General features: G+C 36.8%; 1 protein-coding gene across 1 annotated transcript in view; it reads right to left on the minus strand.

Annotated features, from left to right (window-relative positions):
• LOC125920935 (uncharacterized) overlaps positions 1–19,426 on the minus strand; it is a 62,622-nt gene extending 43,196 nt beyond the window's left edge. Inside the window, exon 1 of the mRNA XM_049628151.1 lies at positions 19,270–19,426. The gene's annotated coding sequence lies outside the window, so the exon portion shown is untranslated. The remainder of the gene's footprint in view (positions 1–19,269) is intronic.
• Positions 19,427–22,215: the final 2,789 nt, after the last annotated feature.

A 22,215-nucleotide genomic window follows, 5' to 3' on the forward strand; every position in this document is an offset into this window, starting at 1 on the left:
GGGTTCATTGGTGCTATATTATTCTCCACAGTTTTCTGGCGTCTGTTTAACTCTTCAAAGTAGAAAAATGAGAGACAGGGAGATGAAAAGAGTTTTGATGACAAAGTACAAAGCATCAAGGTGCATGGTCGACCAGCTAATTACCAGCCAAAGGAGGCAGGCAAGTATTTAATGTGTCAGCATTCTGGGAGTGACCGGAGGGCAGTTTCCCACCCAGGATCAGGAGAATTATCTTCGGTGTTCCTTCTAGTCTCACTGTGCTTTTCCTAACACCACCTCCAAGAACCCCTCTGGCTGCTCAGCAATTGCTCTCAGTGGCTCAGCTTTGTTTACTTTCTGAGGTGGCTGATTACCTGATGTGTTTCTGTCAGCTGAAATTTACAGACACATTACCATGTTTGCCAGGCACCGTGAGCTACAAGACAAGAATTTCCTGAGGAGGAAAGCGCAGCACGCACTAGGGAGGCCTGTATTCCCTTCTGACCAAGGCGGTGTGTCCTAGCTCTATTAATGCCATTAGTGTGAAATGTTAAAAATCCCTCACTAAAATTTTTGTTCATCAGGCGCCTGCATTTCTAAAAGGTAAATTGTCTTCTAAGCCAAGATATATAGAATAGATACTTGGTCGGGGAGGGGGGTTGTTTTTTGGTTTTGGGGTTGGTTGGTTTGTTTTTGTTTTTGTTTTTGCTTTTTAGTATAATAGATACTTGTAACACAGAATCTTACTAATAGGTTTTGTTTACCAAGCAAGGGAAGTTTTTCATATCTCAGGAAAGGGAGTGGAGTTCAAGCTCCCACCTAACAGGTTACACCGGCTCTGAATAATTGTAGAGCTGGGAAAAGAGAAATTGAGGAGCTCTGAAAGACAAATGAATACGAGAAAGTACAGTTTAAAAGATTGATTTGTTTATTTTATTGTGTAGGGGCTACAGTAGCCTGAAGAAGTGGACAGGTTAATCAATTTCCTGAGGTCACATATGATGAGGTTAGTAACATATAGAATCAACGGATAACCCTGCATCTGAAGGGGAAAAACAATGACACACCTAGCAGCTTTTAGATATTCTTCAGGCACAAAGGGAGGCTTAAATACAAAATCTCACAGCCTAAAAAAGTTTCACTGCAGGTTAGAGGTAAAATGGGATTCTGTGATTTAAGAAGTACATAATATTTTTTTGTCTATTTATCTCATATAAGTCATGTCAATACCTACCATCAGCCCACTAGCCCCATCTTACCAGAAATGAAACTAGGCAAAAAGTGGCTGAGGGTCACAAAGCAATGCAGATTATAAATTATCACTTCTAGGCTTGTTGCTTAGCTACCAAACCAGCCTGTCTTCTTACCCTTACACTGCCTGCAAGCATCATCTGCTGTTACTTAAATACACTTGAGCAAATGCCGAAGTTAGAGACCAAGAAATTATTATATGGCTATGATTAACTGAAAGAAAAACTCTTGAGTGCTTAAGATAAAACCTACTGCCTGGGCTAAAGTGTGAAAGGACTGAAAGGGTAAATTGTGGCTTTAGAGTATTTCTGGTCCGTGGTAGAAATTTTGCAAGTAAAACTGGAAGCAAAGGAACAATTGATCATTCACCTGAAAGCAACCGCCAGACAGCACTGTCTCTTTGGTGGTTTTGTGCTAAAGAAGAGACTGGTTTGTTTCCTGTCTGATAGAAATTGACGGTTAAGCTGCCAATCTTCTAACCTTGCTATAAATACATATTATATACATGACCATGTGCATTCATCCATGTGGAATACACACACACAGAGAACTATCATTCTCAAATATATTTACGTAGGCATAAATTTAAGGCAATACTGGCACCTTGTTTGACATGGTAAAAGCCAAGTATTACCTAATCATGTCATAGTTCCCCTCATTACCAAATGAGTGAAAGAAAGAAAGAAAGAAAGAGAAAAGAAAAAGGAAAGAAAAAAAGAAGCACAATGAAATTGAAACAAGAACTGGTGCTCTGGCAGATGCTTCTCGTGTGTGTGAGTGTGTGTGTGTGTGTGTGTGTGTGTTTCCTAAAGAGTATGAAATGCAGATGCAAATGAAAAGTGAATGTTTAAATGTGTTTTGTATAAATGTGAGGAATAAACATGTCGAGTGGCTGAATTAGTTGCATGTGTTGAGAGAGAAGTGTGATACCATCTGAAGAGCTAAAATTGGAGGTGAGCAATGACAATGACCGAGAAACAAACTGTCTAGGTGTTAGTTTCAATAAAAAAGATAAGAAACAGAGCAGAGAGGCTAGAGAGAAGGTAGGGGAACATTCTGATCAAATTATGTTTGATCAAGGTTTGAGAAGTGTGTTGGGAGAGGAAAGTGGGCTCAGTGCACGACTAGGGAAAGGGAATATACCAACATACTTTAATAAGCAACCAAATAAAGGTAATTTTAAGTTAACTTTCAAGGGTGACATTAATACAAGGTTAAAAGTACAGATGTAAGCAGCAGATTAGATAAGGAAGAAGAATGCTATTTGGTAACTAAGAGAAAACTATATGTTAGTATCATGACACTTTAGTTACCCAATTGGTGTCCCACGAAGGTCTTCCAAGTAAAGGAATATCTAGGATATTGAAAGCTTAACCCTTTAAATCCCATTGCAAAAAATGCAATTATTTTGTTGAAAGTCTGGCTGAGATGTATAATACTCCTCCCTGCTCCAATAAACAGGGATAGCATTTACCCTTTTCTTGGTAACACAGAGTCCTTATCATGAGCATCATGCTGGTGTTCTGAATGTCCCAAGGCCGTTGAGGACTTTGGACTTCAGACCGATTCACTGAATTCCTCCCACCTACTGGTCTATTGTAATTGCCAGTTTTTAGTATCTCGTCCCCATGTGGTTAAGTCCAGTGGTTCGGAGGGGAGTTTCTACACTACGTGACCTCACACTGTACTGCTCCAATTACTTAATCAGTTTCTTCCTTCATTCCTGGGCTGTTTTCCTAGACATCTTTGCTCACTTTTTGTCTGTAACCTAACATGAAGTAAAATTAATGGGGGAAAATTAATTTTAGTCATTCAATGGCATCTTGACACACAAAAGGAAAATGTGGTTCTACTCTGCTAACCAGCAAAATGTAGAAGATTCATGCACAGGCTGTATTCTTATTCAAAGATCCTTTCTGATAAATATTAAATAGTGACAATTATATTCTACCTGATAGATAAGGCAATGGGGTACCTTGGTATTATCACCTTACCTTCTCTCAATTCTGACTTTCCCTTCATAACTTGCCCTTGTTTAGACTGCCCACACTCAGCCTTGATCATTTTTCAACTTTTCACACCTACTTCTATGCTGGAGCAAAAGCTCCACAGAAGCCCTGCTTGTTTTGCAGTCCAAGATAGGATGTACACAAAAATAGCACTTTTATAAAATATGTTACCACTTTAAATACAAATCTTCCACAACTACTTCTTGACCATCTTTCCTTCTTTCAGGAGGGAGGCCAGAGAGGTTAGATGAAATGAGGTAAAGCATTTCCTCCCTTGAGAAGCGACTTGCTCAATAACTTAAGCTCTTGCTACATGCCTAATAAATACTCCCTATGGTTTAAATGTCTTAGGTACAAGATACAGCCACACTGAGTGTGGATGTGTACCCAAGCTTAACACAGATGACCCAGGTGTTTCAAGGGGAGTTTTTCACACTTCCCTCTGAAATTAGTAGATGTAAATGACTCCTCTAATTTCAGAAGGAAAGAGAGTTCTGGGCTTATTATCTGACTTTGTTCTGTTTCTGTATCCTTATTTAAAAGGGATATATCCTGCAGTCAGAAAAGTTTCTTCCTTGTTTAGAGTGTCTGGACATAAGGACAAAGAACCAGAGACAAAGAGTTAGATGAAAAGTCTTAATGCATTAATAACTAGCCATGAGAAAGGAGTAAAAGGACATTATGGATCTCAAGAAGGAGGCATGAATGAGTAAAAAGAAGGCTAGATAACCAAAAAGCAAGAATGAGATACTGACTGACCTAGACCCAAGCTAGAGAGATACTACTCATTCCTGAAGTAGGAGAAGCAGCAGCTGGTCAAAGGACAAAATGTCCTTCTATAATGTATTTGTTTCCCACATGACTGATCAGAAGATGCCTCAAACTTAATCCTCCAACTTTCTGGGGTTACTCTTCCTGTAGTTTATATTTTAAGTAGCTCAAGCCTCCATCCTTCATAATCCTATGAGGATTTTATGACATCACAAGAATTGTGTGAATTACTAGAGTCAAATTCTCTCATAGTCACCTCTTACCCTGCTTCATAAAAAAAGCCAACAACCTAAAATTGAATATTACACATTTCTGTTTTTAAAGTACTTTAGCCAACCTCTACTCTCTCCTCCCCCACCACCATGAAAATTTCTCACTGGGAAACCTTTCCTCTCAAAGCCTAGCTTCCTAGCACATTGGAGTATTACCTACCATAGGCATCCTCAAACTTTGCCTTTTTTCAGTGTCCCTAATCTCTATCTTCCAGGCTACCTAGGTAACCTCCAGATTCTCTTTTATATGAAGTTATTCAGTGAAAGTTATTCAGCTTTGCCTTATATTTCATAATTGCGACTGCACCCTGGAATCGCCTGAGAAGCATACAGCATACCAATATCCAGTCCCCACCCTACACCAAATGGGCTATATATAATCTCTCTGAGTGAGGCCAGAATATCATTATATTTTAACAGCTCCCCAGGTAATTCTAATGCACAGCTAGAGTTGAAAACTTTTCTAGCCCGGTGCTTCTTGTGGTTTAATGTGCATAGAAACCACTGGGGGATCTCGTCAAGATACAGATTCTGATTCAGTTGACTTGAGGTGGGGCTCAAGATTCTGCATTTCTAATAAGCACCCAGTACCACACTTTGAGCAGCAAGATTCTAGACTAGGTTTCCAAATTTCCTCAACACTAGAATCACCTGGGGAGTTTTAAAAACTGATGCCTGGGTCCTAGTTCCAGACATCAGAATTTTTAAAGTTTCTCAAGTGTTTCCATATCTCTGGTTTAGACCATGAATACATGAAGAGTGAGTCTGTCGTATCTGTCATCTCTCCCATTTCCAAACCAAAAGCCATCTCTCTAATAGGAATCTGGCTGCTCCCCTTATATGCAAAAGCTTCTGCAGTTGGCTCCTATTTTAAACAGCCTTTTCTATCCCAGTTAAAGGATATTGTATGTATGTCTTAGGCAACTATTTAGTAAATCAGTACTAATGATTGTCAACTAATACTTTTATTCCCAAGATTCAATACTGTAATTCCTTTAAATATTAGCTTTAGCAGATATTGCTAAACCCAGGCAGAATTTTTCACCCATCAGGTCTCAATAATAAGACCAATAGGAGATCACTCTATAATTCGTACCCTGATATGGGCTCTTTATAAAATTGGTACTTAAAAAAGGATGCCAAGGTCTCACCTTGGGGGTAGTCAATGAGTTATTCACTGCATGGGGGTTCCATCTGTATGTCAAGATAATTACTGGTGAGTTTACTCCATTACCACACATACACACAGATGCTGGATGGATAGATAGGTAGACAGTTGACAGATAATAAATGAAGAATTGAGGAGAAATATATAGACTAAATTGTTGCTTTTCCCTAATCCTGAGCTCAAAACAATTAGCATTCTTCCTTTGCATATTATGCCCCAGCCAGTTTATAATTTTAGTGGGCTAGTAAGATTTTTCAAAATGTCAGTACTTTCAGAGCTTGATTTTATATCTAATTTGAAGGAACTACAAAGAAGAGCAGTATACAAGATATTGTAGAGAGATGTGAGGGGAGAGATATGTTTTCTGTATTTGAAAAGCAGAACACTCATTGTCAGACAGGATGAATAGAAATATGTAAGTATATAAAAACACACACTGAAACACACAGCTAGTTTCAGCTATGCAAAGAATCAGACTTGAGGGCCATACTGTTGCTGAGAGACCAGGCCCTGGAGCCATATGTCTGTGAAAGCTGTATAAAAATCATGGGTTTGTATAGAATTTTTAAGGCACAGAGGGAGGGCCTTGGCATGACAGAAAAGGGTAAGAGGGCAGGTAGAACAAAGAAGACTACTATTTAAGCAGTGTCATTGGCAGTGTTCTGTGGCAATACAATCCCATCAAGAAAACTTTACAGATCAGGATTTAGGGACCTACATTTTAAAATGACTGAATATAAAATGAATTAGATTTTTAAAACTTAAATTTCAAAGGTACTATGGGATTCTCTTTTCTCTTCTCTGACAATTCTGCAGTGTTAGATACAAAAGAGACATAGTCCAAGAGATTTAAAGAGTATCCTATTACCTTGAAGATTAGGCCGATTTGCAATTGCCTTGCTGTTGTGTGTTCTTCTGCAGAAACTGGAGACCTCTGAATACTTTTCACTTCAGGGTACTTTTAAGTCTTTTCCTAAAGTAAAATGTGTTTGTCGTGTTATTTGGCAGGAAGGACAGGAAAGTAGATAAAGCTTTTATTGTACCCAATACTCTGACGATTTGAATTTCATTCACCTATAATGAGATGGCTAAATTTACAATAATAGCTGTACCATCATCTGAACAACAGGGCTCCGTGCTTGTGTAACCAGATGGCATAAATGTACATGCCAAAAAGTTAGCAGTCTTACTACATGTTAACAACGTTGAATTGATCAAATATCTGTTAAGATTATAGGTAAATGGATGCTCTGGTAAGAGATAGCTAGGCTGCCCAGAAGGTTTTCCAGCACTGCTCCACACTATTCTGAGCTCAGCTGTCTTTTTATCATTTTTCTTCTATTTTTTCTTCTTCCTTTTTTAAAATCACCCATCAAGGGCACTTGAAAACAAGAATTATTACCAATCCAACTCTTTTTACTACATTGTTGCTATTCTATAAAGATCCGGAATCATTCTTCCAACTTCTTCCATGTAAAACCTTAAACAGATGTGTCTCCTCTGCTGGAAAAGGCACAAGACTTTTCAGTTTGGAAGCACCTTAAAAGCCCAGTGCTATGAAAAGAACAACTGGACAGATTGGCTATCCAGCTTGGGTCCTTATGACTTGAATATCTTCTTCAATTCTATACTCAAGGTGTGGTGGCTCAATATTTAAACTCCATGTAATCTCACACTGAGTACACAAAAATACAATGCTAGAAAAATCTCTAATACTTGAACCTATCATTTAGTTGAGGTTGCAGAGCAACAAACTAACCTCAAATCTAAGGAAACTATAGAAAGCAAGAACTTACTGACCTGGGGCAGATGCTGCTGGACACATGTAATAAAAATTAGGATAAAATATTTAAAGGATTACTACACGCTGAGTACGGGCTAGCCAAGGAATATAGAATGCCTGGGGGCTGCAAACATAAGGGGAACTTGCACCCACTTGCCAGCCCTGTCTCTACAGACCTTGCCAAATGCTTACAGAAACACTGGTTAGAGTACTATACTAAGAAAGCCTCCCTTGAGATGCGGGAAGGGAACAGTCTGCTGGAAAAGCACAAAACTCCACTTGGATCCTTCTCTCCTATCTCTCCTAGAATCAAAGGGCTTAAAACTGAAGAAGGGAGATGTGGGAATCCTTGTTCCCCTTCCTTTAGAGCACTCTTGAAAACCCATTCTAGCTAAGAGATTGGAATAGGAAAAAACTCCCTACCCTTATGGTAGGGGCAGGAATAAGTGCTCGTCCCAGACCAATAAAGGTCTTCTCTGGCTGGATGAGACACATCATGAGATGACTTATGAGACTCCAATGACCAGGACACAATGCCTGTTAAACTAAATCTTAATAAGAACAACAGAAACATCACCACCACAACCACATACATATACACACTTACCATGATGCAACTAAAGATGAGTAGCAATGAATAGCAGTCCGTTTGGGGGAAAGGAGCAAGATCATGGAGGGAGACCCTCTCAAAGTAAAATTTAAAACAGAGTGGGGGTTGGGGCGCCTGGGTGGCTCAGTCGGTTGGGCGGCCGACTTCGGCTCAGGTCATGATCTCGCAGTCCATGAGTTCGAGCCCCGCGTCGGGCTCTGTGCTGACAGCTCAGAGCCTGGAGCCTGTTTCAGATTCTGTGTCTCCCTCTCTCTGACCCTCCCCCGTTCATGCTTTGTCTCTCTCTGTCTCAAAAATAAATAAACGTTAAAAAAAAATAAATTAAATAAATAAATAAATAAATAAATAAAACAGAGTGGGGGAGCAGACATCAGAAAAACCTTCTGGCAAACCAGTCTCCACCCTGAGCATAAGGTAATGCTAAAGGATTTTAAGTTGGTATTACCGCAAGGTAACCATAGCAAAACAAAATGCAGATGGAGCTCAACTCCTGACTTTAACTGACCCAACCTCCTTCTATACTAAAGTCCTATCAGACAAGAAAAAAAAAAGTTGTTGCATCGTCTTCAAGCACAAAAATTAGTTATCTCAGTCTTTGATATCCCACACGAGATGTCCATGTACCAAGAAAAAGTTAAGAAGCATCCAAAAAAAGCAAAGAAGAAACAATGCATTGTCAAAAACAAAGCAATAAATATATCTCAATCTCAGATATGATACAGACGTTGGAAATAACACACTAGGAATTAAAAATAACTATGATTAATATATAAAAAGCTCTAGTGTTAAAGGCAGACAAACATGCAAATTCAGATAGTAATTTCAGTGGAGACACTGAACCCATAACAAAAAAAAAAATCAAATGAAAATGCTAGAAGTTAAAATAACACAGATGAAGAATGGCTGCAGTGGGTTCAACATTAGATAAGACTTAGCAGAACACAAAATACATGAAATTTAAGATAAGTCAAAAGAAATTAACAAAATAAAACACAAAAAGAAAAATGAGTTAAAGAAAATGAACAGTGCATCCAAGAGTCATGGAACAATAGCAAATAACCCAACATATATGTAATGAAAATTCCAGAGGAAGGAGAGAGAAGAGGGAAGGAAAAAAATGTAAAGAAACAATGGTTGAGAATCTTCCCAAATTAATAACAGATATCAAACTATAGATCCAAGAAGTTCAGAGATTATCATGGAGGATAAATACAAAAACACAAAAGAAAATATCTACACATATATCAAAACTGTTGAAAACCAAAGACAGAAAGAGAAAGTTAAACACAGCCACAGGCAGTAACAAAAAATATATACAGAAGAACAAAGATAAGAATTATAGCAAACTTCTCATCAGAAACAATACAAAGAAAAAAAAACTTGAGTGGCATCCTGAAGACACTGAAAGAAAAATTGTTAAGCCACAATTTTATACCCAGTGAAATTCCTGTCAAATAAAGAAGAAATAAAACTTTCCTCAGATGAACAATCTCAGAGAAAATTCATGGCCTGCAAACCTGAACATACCAAATGTTAAGAAAGTCCTTCAGACAGAAGGCATATGATACCAATAAGAAACTTGGATCTACAGAAACAAATGAAGAGCAGGAGAAATTGAACAAAATGACAAAGACAGAGGAATTGAATAAAATGACAAAGACAGACAAAATGACAAGACAGAGGAATTCTCTCCTAAAGAAAGATCAAGAACAAATCATAGCCAGGGATTTGTTCAAAAGATATAAGCAATATAACTTGAACAAGAATTTAGAACAACAGTCATAAGAATACTAGCTGGGCTTGAAAAAAGCATAGATGACACCAGAGAAACCCTTGCTGCAGAGATAAAAGACCTAAAAAGTAGTCAGGCCAAAATAAAAAATGCTATAACAGAGATGTGAAACTGAGTGGGGTTAATCACAATGACGATGAGAGAAGGGGAACCTATCTGATAACAATATAAAATTATGGAAAATATTGAAGCTTAAAAGAAGAGGGAAAAAAAAGCTATTAGATCACAAATATAGACTTAGGAAACTCAGTGATTCCATAAAGTGCAATAATAACCATATCACAGGAGTCCCAGAAGAAGAGTGAGAAAAGAGGACAGAAGGTTTATTTGAACAAATTATAGCTGAGAACTTCCCTAATCTGGGGAAGTAAATGGGCATTCAAGTCCAAGAGGCACAGAAAACTCCCCTAAAAATCAACAAAAACAGGCCAACAACAAAACAGAGTGAAAATTGCAAAATACAAAGATAAAGAGAGAATTTTGAAAGCAGTTAGGGACAAGAAGTTCTTAACCTATAAGGGTAGACACATAAGGTTAGTAGCAGACCCGTCCACAGAAACTTGGCAGGCCAGAAAGGAGTGTTATGATATATTCATCGTGCTAATGGGGGGGAGGGGGGAGGAATAACTCAACCAAGAATACTTTATCCAACAAGGCTTTAATTCAGAATAGAGTGAGATATAGAGTCTACAAGACAAGGAAAAACTAAAGGAGTTTATGAATACCAAACCAGTTCTCCAAGAATTATTAAAGGGTACACTTTGAGTGGGAAAGAGACAGACCAAAAGCAACAAAGACTAGAAAGGAATAGAGGCAATCTACAGGAACAGTGACTTTACAGATAGTACAATGGCACTAAATTCATATCTATCAATAATAACTATAAATGTAAATGGACTAAATGCTCCAATCAAAAGACACTGGGTATCAGAATGGATTAAAAAAAAAAAAAAAAAAAAGAGCCATCAATATGCTGCTTACATGAGACCTATTTTAGACCCAAAGACACCTCCAGACTGAAAGTGAGGGGGTGGGAAATGATTTATCATGCCAATGGACATCAAAAGAAAGCTGGAATAGCCATACTTATATCATACAAACTAGATTTTAAGCCAAAAACTATAATAAGAGATGAAGAAGGGCACTATATGATAATAAAGGGGTCTATCCAACAAGAACATCTAACAATTGTAAATATTTATGCCTCCAACATAAAAGAAGCCAAATATATAAACTAATGAGCAACAAACTTAAAGAAACTCATTAATAATAATACAATAATAGTAGGAGACTTTAACACTTCACTTACAACAATGAACAGATCATTTTAGTAGAAGATCAACAAGGAAACAATGGTTTTAAATGACAAAATGAACAATATGGACTTAATAGATATATTCAGAGCATTTCATCCTAAAGCATCAGAATACATATTCTTTGGAGTGCACATGGAACATTCTCCAGAATGGATCACATACTGGGTCACAAATCAGGGCTCAACCAGTAAAAAAACAACTGACATCATACCATGCATATTTTCAGACCACAACACTATGAAACTTGAAATCAACCACAAGAAAAATTTTAGGAAAACCACTAATACATGGAGATTAAAGAACATCCTACTGAAGAAGGAATGGGTTGATCAGGAAATTAAAGAAGAAATAAAAAATACACGGAAGCAACTGAAAATGAAAACACTACAGTCCAAAACCGTTGGGATGTAGCAAAGGCAGTCATAAGAGGGAAATATATTGCAATACAGAACTTCCTCAAGAGGCAAGAAAAATCTCAAATACACAATCTAACCTTACACCTAAAGCAGCTGGAAAAAGAACAGCAAACAAAGCCTAAAACCAGGAGAAGAAAGGAAATAATAATGATTGCAGAAGAAATAAATGATATAGAAATAAGAAGAAAAAAAATAGTAGAACAGAATCAATGAAACGAGGAGCTGGTTCTTTGAAAGAATTAACAAAATTGATAAACCCCTAGCCAGATTGATCAAAAAGAAACAAGAAAGGACGTGAATAAATAAAATCATGAATCAAAGAGGAGAGATCACAACCAATACTGCAGAAAGACAATTATGAGAAAATATTATGAGAAATTATATGCCAACAAATTAGGCAAACTGGAAGAAATGGACAAATTCCTAGAAATATATAAATTACCAAAAGTGAAATAGGAAAAAATAGAAAATTTAAACAGACCCATAACCAGCAAAGAAATTGAATCAGTAATCAAAAATCTCCCAACAAGAGTCCAGGGCTAAATGGCTTCCCAGGGGAATTCTACCAAACATTTAAAGAAGAGATAATAACTGTTCTTCTGAAACTATTCCAAAGAATAAAAAATGAGTATGAAAACTTCAAAACTCATTCTACAAGGCCAGCATTACTTTGATTCCAAAACCAGACAAAGACTCCACTAAAAATGAGAATTACAGACCAGTATCTCTGATGAACATGGGTGCAAAAATTCTCAACAAGATACTAGCAAATAAAATCCAACAATGCATTAAAAGAATTATTCACCATAGGGGCACCTGGGTGGCTCAGTCGGTTGAGTGTCCGACTTCGGCTCAGGTCATGATCTCGCAGTCTGTGAGTTTGAGCCCCACATCGGGCTCTGTGCTGACAGCTCAGAGCCTGAAGCCTGCTTCGGATTCTGTGTCTCCCTCTCTCTCTGCTCCTCCCCCACTCATGCTCTGTCTCTCTCTCTGTCAAAAATAAATAAGCATTAAAAAATTTTTAAAGAATTATTCACCACAATCAAGTGGGATTTATTCCTAGGCTGTAGGGTTTGTTCAATATTCACAAATCAATCAACAAAATACACCACACCACATTAATAAAAGAAAGGATAAGAACCATTTCATCCTCTCAATAGATGCAGAAAAAGCATTTGACAAAATACAGCATCCTTTCTTGATAAAAACCGTATCAAGCAGGGATAGAAGGAACATACCTCAATACCATAAAGGTGATACATGAAAGACCCACAACTAATATCATCCTCAATGGGGAAAAACTGAGAGCTTTTCCCCTAAGGTCAGGAACATGACAGTGATGTCCACTCTTAACCACTGCTGTTCAACATAGTGCTGGAAATATTAGCCTTAGCAATCAGACAATGAAAAGAAATAAAAGACCTACAAACTGGCAAGGAAGAAGTCAAACTTTCACTCTTTGCAGATGACATGATACTCTATGTAGAAAACCCAGAGGGTTCCACCAAAAAATTACTACAACAGATACATAAATTCAGCAAAGTCACAGGATATAAACCAATGTACAGAAATTGATTGCATTGTTACACACCAATAATGAAGCAGCAAAAAGAGAAATCAAGAAATTAATCCCATTTATAATTGCACCAACCAAAGATGGAAAATACCTGTATGCTGAAAATTACAAAAAGCTTATGAAAGAAACTGAATAAGACACGAAGAAATGGAAAAACATTCCTTCCTCATGGATTGGAAGAACAAATATTGTTAAAATGTTGATATTACTCAAGGCAATCTATACATTCAGTGTAATACCTATCAAAGCAACACCAGCATTTTTCACAGAGCTAGAATGAACAATTCTAAAATCTGTATGGAACCAGAGAAGATCCTGAATATCCAAAGTAATGTTAAAAAAGAAAAGTAAAGTGGGAGGCATCATAATTCCAGTCCTTAAGCTGTATTACAAAGCTGTAATCAAGAAAGTATAGTACTGGCACAAAAACAGACACATATATCAATGGAACAGAATAGAGAACTCAGGTTATGGACCAACAACTGTATGTTCAACTAACTAATCTTCAACAAAATGAGAAATAATATCTAATGGAAAAAAGACATTCTATTCAACTAATGGTATTGGGAAAACTGGACAGTGACATGCAGAATGAAACTGGACGACTTTCTTACACCATACACAAAGATAAATTCAAAATGGATGAAGACTTAAATGTGACACGAAAAAACATCAAAATCCTTGAGGAGAACACAGGCAGCATATCCCAACAAGAGAACTTGCCTTATAATGTGAAAACTAGATTACAATGTCACAATAAAAGAAAACTACAGACCAATATTATTGATGAATACAGATGCAAAAATCTTCAACAAAATACTAGCAAATGTAAAAACTAGCAATATGTAAAAAACAAAACAAAACAAAACAAAAAAAACTACACAATATGGCCAAGTAAGATTTATTCCAGGACTGCAAAGTTGGTTTAACATCCAAAAATCAATGTAATACATGAGATTAATTAATAAAATGAAGAACAAAACCACGTGATCACCACAATAGAGAGAGGAAAAACAATTGATAAAACCCAACTACTCTCCTGAGAAAAAACACTTAACAAACTAGGAATAAATGAAATTTTGTGAACCTTTTGAGGGACATCTATGGAAAATGCATAGCTAACATCATACTTAATAGTGAAAAACTGAATGCTTTCCCCCCTAAAATAAAAAACAATACAAAGGATATCTGCTCTTACAACTTCTATCTAACATTGGAAGTTTTATTCAGGATGAACAGACAAGTAAAACAAACAAACAAAAAAACCAACTTTCAGATGTGAACAGAAACAGCAAAGCCATCTCTGTTCTGCAAATCATATGACCTTGTGTTATAATCATGAAGAATCCACACACACACAAAAATAGGATTAATAAACAAGTTGAGCAAAATTGGAGAATACAAGATCAATATTAAAAAGTCATTTGGGGGGTGCCTGGGTGGCAGAGACAGTTAAAAGTCCGACTTCAGCTCAGGTCATGATCTCACGGTTTGTGAGTTCAAGCCCCACATTGGGCTCTGTGATGACAGCTCAGAGCCTGAAGCCTGCTTTGAATTCCATGTCTACCTTTCTCTCTGTCCCTCCTCTACTCACAGTCTGTCTCTGTCTCTCTCTCACTCACTCTCTCAAAAATATTAAAAAAAATTTTTTTTAATCATTTGGAATTCTATACACTAGCAATGAACAATTCAAAAACAAAATTGAGTAAACTATTCCATTGACAATAGCATCACACACACAAAATAAGAATAGATTTGACAAAAGAAATTAAATACATATACTCAGAACTATAACACACTATTGAAAGAAGTGGAAGACATCTCATTTTCGTGGATTAGGAGACAATTAGTAAGATAGGAATATGTCCCTAATCGATCTACAGATTCAATAGAATCCTTAGTCAAATCCCAAGTGGCTTTTTTGTAAAAAAAAAAAAAAAAAAAAAAGTTTTTAAATTCATTTATTTTTGAATGGGGGCATGAGTGGGGGATGGGCAGAGAGGGAGACATAGAATCCAAAGCAGGCTCCAGGCTCTGAGCCAGATTGGGCTTGAACTCACAAACCATGAAATCATGACCTGAGTCAAAGTTGATGCTTAACCCACTGAGCCACCTATATGCCCCACAACTGGCTTTTTTGTAAAAATTGATGAGTTGATCTTAAACTTTATATAGAAAGTCAAGGGACCTGGAATAGCCAAAACAATCTTGGAGAAAAACCAACTTGAAAGTCCCAGATTTCAGAACGTACTACCAAGCTATAGTGATCAAGACTGTCATACTCGCTTCAAGACAGACATATAAGCCAAACAAAACAAAACCATATGTTTATGTGATCAATTGATTTTGGAAAACGGTGCTAAGACAATGTAATAGGAAAAGAACAATCTTTTCAACAAATGGTGCTAGGACAGCTGGATATCCACATAAAGGAAATTAACTTGGATCTCTATCTCGCACCATATACAAAAATTAACTTGAAATTGAGCATAGACCTAAATATATGAGCTAAAACTGTAAGGCTCTTAGAAGAAAATGGAAATAAAACTTTGTGATCTTGGCTAAGGAAGCATTTCTTAAATACTGACAACAAAAACATGAACAACAAAGAAAAACTAAATAAATTAGACTTCATCAAAATTAAAAACTCTTATATTTTAAATGACAGCATCAAAAAAATGATAACACAACCCAAAGAATTAGAGAAAATATTTGTAGATCATATATCTAATAAGGGATTTGTATTAAAATACAAAAAGAAATCTTACAACTCAGTAATGAAAATACAAACAACTCAATTGAAAAATAGGCAAAGGATCTGAATAGACATGTCTTTAAATATACACATATATGTATATGTAAATAACCAATAAATACATGAGAAAATACCCAGTATCATTAGCCACCAGGGAAAGTCAAATCAAAACTGCAACAATACCACCTCATATCCACGAAGATGCCTAAAATAATAAAATTAAAAAAACAGATCATAACAAGTGTTATCAAGAATGTGGAGAAATTGTAACCCTCATACATTGCTGGTAGAATTATAAAAGGGTACAGTCATTTTGGAGAACTGTTCCTCAAAAGGTTAAAGATATGGTTGCCCTAGAACCCAGCAATTCCACTCCAAGTTACATAACAAAGAAAAATGATAACATATGTCCATGAAATAACTTATACACAAATGTTCACAAACAGCATTATTCAAAATCATCACAAAGTTGAAACAATCCAAATGTTTATCAGTTAATAAATAGACAAACAAATGTGGTATATCCATGCAATGGAATACTATTCAGCCATTAAAGTGACTGATAAGTACTGCAACAGGAATAAATCTTAAAAAGACTATGCCATGTGAAGGAAGCCACACAGAAAATACCACATACTGTATTATTTCATTTATATGAAGTGTCCAGAATAGCTAATCCATAGAGACAAAAGTAGACTAGTTAACTGCCAGGAATTAGAAGGGGAAGGAGTGGGTAGTAACTAAAGACACAGGGTTTCTTTTAGTGCAATACAAGTATTCTGCAAGCAAATATTGTAGGGTGACACAACTCTGTGAATATACTAAAATTCCTTGAACTGCACACTTTAAAAGGATGAATTTTATGATCTCAAAATTATATATCAATTAAAGTGTTTTAAAAAAATCCGAGTATCTCAGATATCAGAACCAAAATGATAACATTCGAAGGAAGAGGCTTACAGCTTAGGAGATGGGGGCATGACCCGTCTGGTTGAATGTCTATCTTTCCAAAGCCTAACTATTTAAACCATGGAAATGGTACAGAATGATAAGAAAGAAAACTATAAATGCAGGTTGAAGGCACTCAACAGGCTTGACATTATTATCTATGTGGTATAGAGCCCATGAAAAAGTTCTAGCCAGCATGTGACCTGACTTCATGAACATCATGAGGATAAATCATTAATAAAATAGACTGTCAAGCATACTACAACATGTTGGAAAGCAATATAAAGAAATGAAAATACATGTCCCTGGCTTTAAAATTCTTCAATAACAACAATGAGAAAAAGTGCAACCATAGTGAAAATTAAAAAAGAAAAAGGTTTCTTTTCAATAATATAAATCATGGAGAGGAGAGATCAGTAGAAATTGGAATGAACAACCTTTTAAAAACCACACAGAACACATGGAATTCAAACTAGGCCTTAAAAAGTGAATGGAATTTAGATAAACTGAGGAGAAGAATTAGAGGTCAAGGAATTAGGAGGTCAAGTGCCTATCCCAAACTACAACAAATTTGGATATAGTCATGCACAAAGTCAATTTCTTACCTCCAACCTTACCCCATTGAAAATGAGAAGGTCGCCAGAGTAATATTACTAAAACATCATTACTTGACTTTGGCATTTGGTAATTGTTGTCTCCATTATAAAGTTCACTTATAATCTGTAATCATATGTAATATGATTTCATATTAATCTGTAAGATTTCCTATTAATCTGTTCATAATCTGTAATCACTTATGATCTGTAATCATACCCAGCTCTTTAAAGACAGCCATCTTTTCAACTTCCAATTTTCATCTTTTAACTCCCCCCAACAAACCTTGCTCCCAGCCCATACCCCAGCCAACCCTCTTTCCAGGAACACTCAAATAAAATACTCATCAAACTCCAAATATGATTTTCTTTCATATGCCTGTCACTGCCTTTATGTTCATTTTTACCCATCTAAAATACTCTGCCCATCAATGTGCTGCTTATTCTCTAATGCCAAGTTCAGTTAACACCTTAAGTCTTCCTGAGCCTCCCTCTATTTGCTCTTGCTCAGATAAGTAACAGGCCTCTCAAATCATTTCCTGCAAACTGCTTTGCTGTTTCTTCTTCACCTTCCTTCACTTTATCTCCCATACTTACTGTTGGAGTATCCAGCAGCTCAGATCTTTGACCTCTTCTCCCTTAGTAATATAAATAGCATGTTGGAAGATGACAAGAATATAATTTGTTGCCTCAACTGCCTTCAGGTCCTTACTAAATGATGCACTATTTTAAAACTGCAATTCTAATGTGCAGCCTCAACACTCCATATTCAAACATCCTATTTATTTTTTCTCCATAACACTTATTGCTTTCTAACATACTATATGTTTGACCTATTTATGGTTCATTATCTGTCTTGCCCATGAGAAAGTAATTTCATTTGGCAATTATACCTCAATAAAGCAAATAAAGAAAGGAAAGGAAAGGAAGGAAGGAAGGAAGGAAGGAAGGAAGGGGAGGAGAAGAGAGGAAAGGAAAGGAAAGGAAAGGAAAGGAAAGGAAAGGAAAGAAAAGAAAAGGAAAGGAAAGGAAAGGAAAAGAAAGGAAAAGAAAGGAAAGGCAAGGAAAGGCAAGGAAAGGAAAAGCAAGGCAAGGCAAGGCAAGGAAAAGGGAGAGAGGGAGGAGGGGGAGGAAGAAGGAAAGAAGGAAAGAAGGAAGGAAGGAAGGAAGGAAGGAAAGAAGGAAGGAAAAGAGAGAAAGAAAAAAACAGAGAAAGGCAGGCAAGAAGGAAGGATAGAAAGAAGAAGGAAAGGAAGGAAGGGAGAGAGGAAAGGAGGAAGTTTCCAAAAGGGTAGGGGTTTTGCCTGTTTTGTTGACTATTGTATCCCTAGCATTAAAATACTGCCTGGCACATAGAAAATACTCAATGATTTTATGTTACAAAGCACATATGTTATAAAAGTCGATTTCCTAATGTGAGTTGAACTCACTCTCTTGGGATACAATAGGAAAGTATACATCATTTTCATCAACATTTCACTTTAATGCGTCCTCATATTCCTAACTTCCATGTTTTCCCAGGAGAGAAACAAAATGTTATTCTGTATTTCAGTTGATAACTTTTATATTTTCAATGTGGGTAACTTGCAAATAAAGGAAATTTAACTTAATATCTTCATTTGCTCATTGTGTAATTGACTTTACACCAATAATGCAAAGAATAATTTGATATAAGGTTAATAAATTTATAATTTATGTAAATTGTATTTATACACTGCCACTAAGTTGACCACAGAAAATCCTACAGAACTAAGAAACCAAAGGAACAATAGCCAGATAGATACCTGACAGAGTTAATGGTGAGTTAGATTCAGCCCCATAAATAACAACTAAGGACAAGATAGTTGGCTAATGGAACCAAAGCATTACCTTTACTACTACTGAAAGTTTGAGTGAAGGTACAGGGCAACAACGGACTTCCTAACTGTGAACTGCAGGCTTGGGCAGACTAACCCCACACAGTTACCAGCAAAACTGGATAACCAGCCAGACTTGAATATTCAAGAGCCTCCCAGTGAAAGACACTCTACCTGGCAAAGCCTGGAGGAGCAAGCCTCCCTCCGCACACCCTCGGGAGCCAGCACTCTCAAGATGAAAATGGAGCAGAACAGGGCATGTCCGGTTCCTCCCCTCCCTCAAATCCACCAATAAAATGAATTCCTTCCTTCTTTCTGGGGGAGGAGCCAATGAGGAGGGCGGGTACAGAATAACGGAAGTATTAAGAAGAAACACTTCCTCTGAGAAATTAGAGGACCAGGATGTAAGGATTCCTCCCCACAAGAGTCCTAAGCCTTACTTCTGGTAATATCAGCGCTGCCTTTACCGAGAGTATCTGGCGGAAGTTGGGGCCTCTGGCCCTATCTTTCCGATCACAGTAGCAGGTACTACGGAAGCCTCCAGTTTCCACTTTAGGCAACATTTCAGGATGAAGGGAGAAAGGTTGCTCTCATTTTCTCTCACCCCTCCTTTGGTGTACCAGGAGGGGTAGGTACATACATTTTGGACTCTTTAGGCACCAAGGTAAAATCAACTGACCCTTCTCAGTGGAAATAAGGTAACTCCCAATATCCAAAAAGCAACTGTTAATTTTCATATTTATTGCAGTAATGTACAAAGAGTTTAAAGTCTTGAAATGGAAACGACTCCCTGTTTCCAACCTATCCTGCTACCAAAAACAGTCACTTACAACATTGGCGCTCTTTTTCTAATATGTTATGTATTGATTTATCACTTTAGACGTTAGTTCTTAACTTCCTCATATAGGGAGACACTGGCAGTCTTACCCTGCTTTTTCTTTCCCCATCCCACAAAATAAAAAAATATCAAAAACTTTTTATTAAGTCAGTATTTAGTATCTCCATTAATGTTTTCGGCAGACCACGTGCTATTACCTTTTTTAACCAAATTTCATTTGCCTACAGTGTGTATACACCTTAGAAACAAAATCAAATTTCATTTTCCCCTAGAATTAACAATTTCTTTTTTTTAAACACTTCTAAGTTTTCTTTATTACCCATTGCTAATTTTTCCCACCGCTTCCAACAGCTGCTATTTCACTTGTCCACATGCTTACGCCTCTTTTTTTCAAGATACCTGTCAGGTCTCTGCTTTTCCTGAAGTCACTCTAACCCGTCTTAACTTGTTGCTCTCCAAGCTCGCTGTACGCCTCTGATCCTGGCACTTGCATTGGCCATCATCTGGGGAACCGCCTTCAACTCTCTCTAGTGTTAGATCTGCTCTTTCCAGATTCCATGGCTTCCTCTTTTGCTAGAATTAACTCCTCATTTTAGAGTAACTACCTAAAACTTAGAGAATGGGAAGGAAACGTTTTTAGACCTTACTTGCTTGAAAGTGACACCCTATTGTTCTCTCAACTTCTTTATAATTTGTTTATGGACAAACCTTGAGGGTTGAAAATCATTTTCATCACAGTTTTCAAGATATTCCTCCTTCAGATGGCTGTTGAAAATCTGATGTTATTCTTAGTCCCAATAATTTGTAAGTTACCTGTTTGTTTTCTTTTGTGGAGACTTTTAGAATTTTCTCATGATCTTGGTGATCTGAATTTCATGAGGCAATACTTTGGTCTGAGTGTATCTTACTTGTTACTATCTTATTTTTCTTTTAGCTAATTATCCAGGTCTCTTGAAAGTCACTTTCAATCTGGAGATTCATAGCCTTCATTCATGGACATGGTCTTGTATTATTTTGTTATGAATTTTTCTTCCCATTTTCTTTTACTTTCGTATACTTTCGTTTGGGATCATTTATTATTTAAACATTAAAACTACTGTGTACCAAAAACCATACAACCTAGGAATAAACCTAACAAAAGAGGTGAAAAATCTGGACACTGAAAACTATAGAAAGCTTATGAAAGAAATTGAAGAAGACACACACAAAAAAAAAGGAAAAATATTCCATGCTCATGGATTGGAAGAACAAATATTATTAAAGTGTTGATACTATGCAAAGCAATCTACACATTCAATGCAATCTCTATCAAAATAACACTAGCATTCTTCACAGACAATCAATCCTAAAATTTGTATGGAACCAAAAAAGACCCCAAATAGCCAAAGCAATCTTGAAAAAGAAAACAAAAGATGGAGGCATCACAATCCCAGACTTAAGATGTATTACAAAGCTGTAATCATCACAACAGTGTGGTATTGGCACAAAACCAGACACTCAGATCAATGAAACAGAATAGAGAACCCAGAAATGGACCCACAAATACATGTGGCCAACTAATCTTTGACAAAGCAGGAAAGAATATCCAATGGAATAAAGGTAGTCTCTTCAGCAAGTGGTGCTGGGAAAACTGGACAGCAACATGCAGAAAAATGAACCTGGACCACTTTCTTACACCATACAAAAATAAACTTAAATGGATGAAAAACCTAAATGTAAGACAGGAAGCCATCAAAATCCCAGAGGAGAAAGCAGACAAAAACCTATTTGACCTCAGCCACAGCAACTTCTTACTCCATATGTCTCCAGAGGCAAGGGAAACAAAAGCAAAAATGAACAATTGGGACCTCATCAAAATAAAAGCTTCTGCACACCAAAGGAAACAATCAGCAAACCAAAGGAATGGGAGAAGATATTTGCAAATGACATATCAGATAAAGGGTTAGTATCCAAAATCTATGAAGAACTTATCAAACTCAACACCCAAAAAACAAATAATCCACTGAAAAAATGGGCAAAAGACATGAACAGACACTTCTCCAAAGAAGACATCCAGATGGCTAAAAGACACATGAAAAAATGCTCAACATCAGTCATCATCAGGCAAACACAAATTAAAACCACAATGAGATACTATCTCACACCAGTCAGAATGGCTAACGTTAACAACTCAAGCAACAACAGATGTTGGCGAGGATGCAGAGAAAGAGGATCTCTTTTGCACTGCTGGTGGGAATGCAAACTGGTGCAGCCACTCTGGGAAACAGTATGGAAGTTCCTCA

This window comes from Panthera uncia, chromosome C2 (genome assembly GCF_023721935.1).
Source record: "Panthera uncia isolate 11264 chromosome C2, Puncia_PCG_1.0, whole genome shotgun sequence".
Classification (NCBI taxonomy): Eukaryota; Metazoa; Chordata; class Mammalia; order Carnivora; family Felidae; genus Panthera; species Panthera uncia.